This window comes from Myotis davidii, unplaced genomic scaffold, assembly GCF_000327345.1.
Source record: "Myotis davidii unplaced genomic scaffold, ASM32734v1 scaffold1330, whole genome shotgun sequence".
Classification (NCBI taxonomy): domain Eukaryota; kingdom Metazoa; phylum Chordata; class Mammalia; order Chiroptera; family Vespertilionidae; genus Myotis; species Myotis davidii.
The window spans coordinates 1,597,528-1,603,776 of NW_006283826.1; the positions used below are offsets into that span (position 1 = coordinate 1,597,528).

A 6,249-nucleotide genomic window follows, 5' to 3' on the forward strand; every position below is an offset into this window, starting at 1 on the left:
GGGGGGGGGGGCGCATGAAATTAGACCCTCTGTCAGTCTGCAGTGAGATGCTGGTGCATTTCATTTAAATGACCCACGCCCTTCCCCAACGTACCTTGCTCATAAGTTACCCTTGACCAGAACGTAGCCATTTCTTGGCTTTTTAATCCATAAAACCTAAGCCCTGAAAGCCCCTTGGAGAATGGGGGAGGCCGCGGGCTGAACTGCCAGGATACTTTTCCCCAGGGGGGAGGAGACAGCAAACCAGTCAAATATGAGGTCAGCTTTCCACCTGGTCACCAGCAGGCCACTCGCTGCCACCCCCTCTCTCCCCCCCGCCCTCCCTCCCTGGCCTCAAGGTTTGCCCCCACACACCTCTGGATATTGGTCCCTGCAAAGAGAAAGGGACTCTCACGTTGCACTCTCCCCTCATCCTTTTAGAAAAAAAGAATCCGAAACAGCAAAAAAGAAATCTCTCTTGTCCCCTGGTCTCGCAGGTCTGGTAACAGAAAACCCAGGCAGCACCCGCGAGAACACACACTTAGCACCAGCAAAGTTCAGGCGAAGCACCAGCGACCCCAGAGGCAGAGGGGGGACCCCCAGCTGTCCTGATGAGACAGCGGGCTAGCTCTCTATCTTAGGGACAGAGAGAGGGGCTAGGACGTGTCACGACTTGGAAGTGGAGGTATCCCAGACCACCCCTACACACTGGCCTCCAGTCCTCCGCACTTTTTTATAAACATATTGCCTTTCTCGTTTGCCTTTTGCAATGTCACCTCTGACTCCACCAGCATCCCTCCCCAGGCGGTGGGTTGGCTCTGAGGCTAATTCCCACCAGTCTTGGCCATTTTTCTCGGGACACAGGAGGCATCTCTCTTCCGGTGCCCCAGACACGAAAGAGTCAAGTTCACATCGGAAGGTGCAGAGAAGGGAGGGGACCATGTCCTCCACACGGCATGCACTGAGTAGCAATATTCATATTTTCTTTTTATATATATATAGAGAGAGCTGTATGTAAATAGCATTAGGGTGTCTTTTCTGCAGCTGGATCCCCAAAGGGCTTCCCCAGTCCCATTCCGCGATGCTCTCGTGCTCCAGGCGCTGTCTGTATTCCCCACTTCCTTCTCGAAGTGCCAACCGCGCGCAGCCTTTCAAGCTCTGGGCTCCCCCTCAGGAAAACAGGAACCAGCTTTCTCCAAGGACACAGGGTTTTCACCAACCTGCAGAAATAAAGATTTGCATGTCGGTCAGTAGGCACGTGCAGCCAGCCACTGGGGATGACGTCAGCGCCCTGGGCTTCTGCACAGCCAGCCTGTATGTCGGGAGGGGGAGGGGTGAGAGCTGCTAGATACAAGGCTCTGTTTTAAGAAGAAAGGTTGCCCCAAAAGCTAGTCTGGGTGCTCTCCCCACCCCTCAAGCTCTGTCCACATAGCAGCCTTCCCATGTCTGTGCGCGCACACCCCTCGTTTCCAGACCGAATGTTTGCACAGGTATCTTCTGTGATTAAAAGAGAGAGACTGCATTGTCAGGCTACCTTTGTGCTGCTCCAGATGGGGCAGGGGGTCTACTATTCATTTCATAGATCTATATTCAAGGCAGACTGGTGGGACTCACTCATTCACTCACTCATTCATCCATCCATCCATTCCTTCATTGCTAAACGGGCCAAGCACCATACTAAGTGTTACAGATCCAGTGACATAGTTCTTGCCCTTGAGGGGCTCAGAGGCCCACAGATGGAGATGGGAAGATGCTGATAATGAGCATCGTGTGCATGTGAAGGGCATGCAATCTGGGTAAACATAGGAGCCCCGAGGAGAGGGAGCTCATGGGGAGGGAGGGAGGGAGAGAGGACAGAGAAAGCTCCTTAGGGAAAGCGGCAGACCCGTGCTGAGCACTGAAGGGGGCCAGGGAATTAGCCAGGATAAGATGAGGCACCCCAGGCAGGGCAGACAAATGGCACATATGCAAGAGAACTGAAAACTTGTGCCTCCACAAAGACCTGTACACAAATATTCGCAGGAGCATTATCCATACCAGCCCCCGAGCAGAAACAACCTCAATGTCCATCACCTGAGGAATGGACACATAGATTGGGGTATGTCCATACAGTGGAATATTATGCAGCCATGAAAAGGAACGGAGTCCTGACACATGCTACATCATGGGTGAACCTTGAAGATATGACGCTAAAAGAAAGAAGCGAGACCGGAGAAGACAAATATTGTATGATTCCATTTATTTTTTTTATTTTTTGAAAATATATTTTATTGATTTTTTACAGAGAGGAAGGGAGATGGATAGAGAGCCAGAAACATCGATGAGAGAAACATCGATCAGCTGCCTCCTGCACACCCCCCACTGGGGATATGCCCGCAACCAAGGCACATGCCCTTGACTGGAATTGAGCCTGGGACCCTTTAATCCTCAGGCCGACGCTCTATCCACTGAGCCAAACCAGTCAGGGCTGTATGATTCCATTTAAATGAAATGTCCTGAAGAGGCAAATGTTTAGAGACAGAAAGTAGATTAGTGGTTGCCCAGGGCTGAAGGGAATGGGAAGAATTGGGGAGTGACTGCTAATGGGTACAGGGTTTCTGTTGGGGAAACAGAAATGCTTTAAAATTGATTATCGGGATGGGGGTGGGGGTGGTTGTACAACTCTGTGAATATAACAAAAAACATTGACTTGTGTACTTTAAAGGGGTGGATTTTGTGGTAGGTGAATATTAGAAGGAGGAGGAGGAGGAGGAGAGGAGATGAGGTTGGAGAGTTAGCAGGAGCTGCGAATTAACAGAGGAGATAAAAACATTTCATACAGCTGGGCCGCTGTGGCTCAGTGGTTGAGTGTTGGCCTATGAACCTGGTTCAATTCCTGGTCAGGGCACATGCCTGGGTGGTAGACTAGATCCCCAGTGGGGGGACAGGGGGACATGCAGGAGGCAGCCGGTCAATGATTCTCTCTCATCATTGATGTTTATATCTCTCTCTCCTTCTCCCTTCCTCTCTGAAATCAATAAAAACATATATCTTAAAAGAACATTTCACACATTACTCTAAAGCAGGTGGAATAAGAACTGCCAGGTGAGTCATGCAAACCAAGTGGTTTAGAAGAGAAACTGGAGAGAGATCACCTTATTTTCTCCAAATTGGAAGACGTCTGGGATATTGACCTATATGAACCACACCAGCAGGCACCCTTGGCCTCCGGCTTCCTGCCAGGTCTCACCAGCAGACGGCAGTGATGGGGCAGTAGGCTCAGTGCCTGCCAGGCGGTTCTCTGGTTCAGCCCCAGACCCCTCCCCAGGCTTCAGGCCCTATTCCCTCATCTTCCCCCTTGAGGTCAGGGGTGTTGCCAGCCCAGCAGTGAGCACTGCATTATCCGTCGTTGGTTTCTAACCCCTGCCCACACTTGGGTCAATTCTCCTCTGATTACTCAGTTTGGGGGTACTCTCTGCCTCTTCCTTGGACCCCAACCCAATACATGTGACTGCACTTAAGAAATGAGTCCTAAACACAGACCCCACCATCTACATTAGCAACAGTGGACTCACTATCTACATGAGCTGAATGGTCACGGGAGTCCAAGTCAGCAACTTCAAACTTTAAAAAATGGCACATAACCAAGAGGACTGAAAACATGTGTCCCCACAAAGACCCGTATATAAACATTCATAGGAGCATTATCCATACCAGCCCCAGAGTGGAAACAACCTCAATGTCCATCAGCTGAGGAATGGACACATAGATTGGGGTATGTCCATACAGTGGAATATTACGCAGCCATGAAAAGGAACCGAGTCCTGACACATGCTACAGCATGGGTGAACCTTGAAGACATGACACTAAAAGAAAGAAGCCAGACAGGAGAAGACAAATATTGTATGATTCCATTAAATGAAATGGAAGAGGCAAATGTGAGCTAAATGCACATGATGAAGGGAACATTACAATGGCACCTGGAGAGGTGAGGAAAAAATGGGTTTATTGTGTGTGTGTGTGTGTGTGTGTGTGTGTGTTGAAAAATGGCATTTTTAAAGCTGTGATCAGCTTCATCCACCAAAAGAATGGCATTTTCTTGCAAAACTAGGAAGGACCAGCAACTGATTTTCACTTTTCCTCCCTGTACATCGTTGAGCCATGACTCTGAGGTTCCCAGGCCTGCTGTCTGGAAGAATCCCCACGCCCACGCACGTGTTGGTTACAGGTTGGTGTCCACAGTGAAACGTGACCATCGAAAGCTCCCCACTCCACAGCCAAGTGGGCACATTCCACCACGTCCCACAAACAGGAGTGGGCTTGTGCCTACATTTTTGAGGATCTTCCATTGGACACCCTAGGCTAGGGATCTAGCCCACAGAGGTAGTTACATAAGTGGATGTTCTCTCCAACTTTATTTGTAATAGAGATAGTGTGGATACAACCCACGTGTCCATCAGGAGGAAGCTGGATTAACAAATTTAAGCTACACGCATATCAGAAAGAGGTAGATCTAAATATGCTGAGACACCCTGGCTCGGTAGCTCAGTGGGTTAGAGCGTGGTCCTGATACACCAAGGTTGTGGGTTCAGTCCCCAGTCAGAGCACATACAGGAATCAACCAACGGATGCATAAACAAGTGAAATAACAACTCAACGGGTCCCCCTCCCTTCCTTCTTCTCTCTCTAAAAATCAATAAATAAAAATTTTAAAAGTAAATGAACAAATATGCCAAGACAAAAACACGGTTATGATTCTTCATTGAAAAGAGCAAATGGCCAAAAAGCACAATCCCAGATTGGGTTTCCATTAATGAATGTGTGTGAGTGTGTGTGTGTGTGTGTGTGTGTGTGTGTGTGTGTGTCCCCACATAAGAAGGTGTGGCAGAGACACAGAACACTGTAATGGTTAAGAGCACAGACTAGAGCCTTATGCCTGAGTTGGAGTCTTGATTCAGACGCATAAAAGCTGTGTGACTTTGGCCAGTTATTTAACCTCTCTGGGCCTCCGTTTTCTTTTATGGAAAAGTGGAGGGAATAATAGCAAATCTCAGTGTGTTGATGTGAGGACTGAAAGTATTAGCACATATGAGGCTAGCCCGGCCTGCATGGCTCAGTGGTTGACCATCGACCTATGAACCAGGAGGTCATGGTTTGATGTAAGGTTGGGGCACATGCCTGGGTTGTGGGCTCGATCCTCTGTGTGGGGCATGCAGGAGGCAGCCAATCAATGATTCCCTCTCATCATTGATGCTTCTGTCTTTCTCTCCCTCTCCCTTCCTCTCTGACATACACACACACACACACACACACACACACACACACACACACATACATACACATATATGTAATTGTGCACATAGTAGGCCTGCCTTTGTTGTTATTGTTAGTTATTATATAATCTGGACTGTAAGTGACCCCAGGGGCGTAAAGGGAGTATTACTCTCTGTATTTCTGTATTGTTTGTTTTGGGTTTTCTGTTGTTTTTGTTTGTTTGTTGCAAGGAACAAATAATAATTGTACAATTTGAAACTATTTTCAAAACATTAAGTCCGCTGCCCCCTATGAACCACTGCCCTGCTCCTGGGATGTTTTTCCTTTAAACTTGGCTCATAAAGAACTTTCTCCAATGCTGACTCACAACCAAAGCTCATGACTGAGGACATTTATGAAACCCCTTTAAAAAGTGTCCCATTTCCACTGTTCACCACAGTATGGAGGGGGTAGGAGGGGGGGAGCCACAAGGTCCTGCCTCCTGGGCTGCATTTGGGCGCTGAAAGCAGCGACTGTGACCCCCACGGCCACATTAGATGAAGCAGGAGGCTCACTCCCTTTTTCCTGTACCCGAGGAGAGTTAGGACTCTTCATTCCCCCCTAAGAGGCCGCAATTTTTAATTAAAAAAAAAATACTCTTTTTTTGCACAAGGGAGAATTTACACATTCAAACAATAGAGGAGATAGAAAGAAAAGGAAAGCCCCCTTCATTCTAATCTTCCCAGAATATTTTCTGGGCATTTACAGACACCATGTCCCTCCCCACCCCGTCATTAGATCCCCAGAGCCCAGCATAATGCCCGCACATAGTAGGTGCTCAATTCAACCTGTTGAATGAGAGTAAGTGAGCACATGAATAATGGTGGCACCTTCCCCCTCTCCCATCTTTGGTTTCGGTGGGTTGATTTTGCCCATAGAATTCTGATGGTGCCAGGGGTCGGTCCTGGTGCCTAAGACTCCTGTGGACAGAGCTCTCCATGTAGAACCTTCCTAGAGGGAAGAAGATGGCTCTGGTCT

At 48.4% G+C, this 6,249-nt stretch overlaps 1 long non-coding RNA gene across 1 annotated transcript in view; it reads right to left on the bottom strand.

Annotated features, from left to right (window-relative positions):
* The window catches only part of LOC107184028, a 7,942-nt gene extending 5,063 nt beyond the window's left edge, over positions 1 to 2,879 (bottom strand). Inside the window, exon 1 of the long non-coding RNA XR_001514842.1 lies at positions 2,843 to 2,879. This is a non-coding gene — a long non-coding RNA (uncharacterized LOC107184028). The remainder of the gene's footprint in view (positions 1 to 2,842) is intronic.
* Positions 2,880 to 6,249: the final 3,370 nt, after the last annotated feature.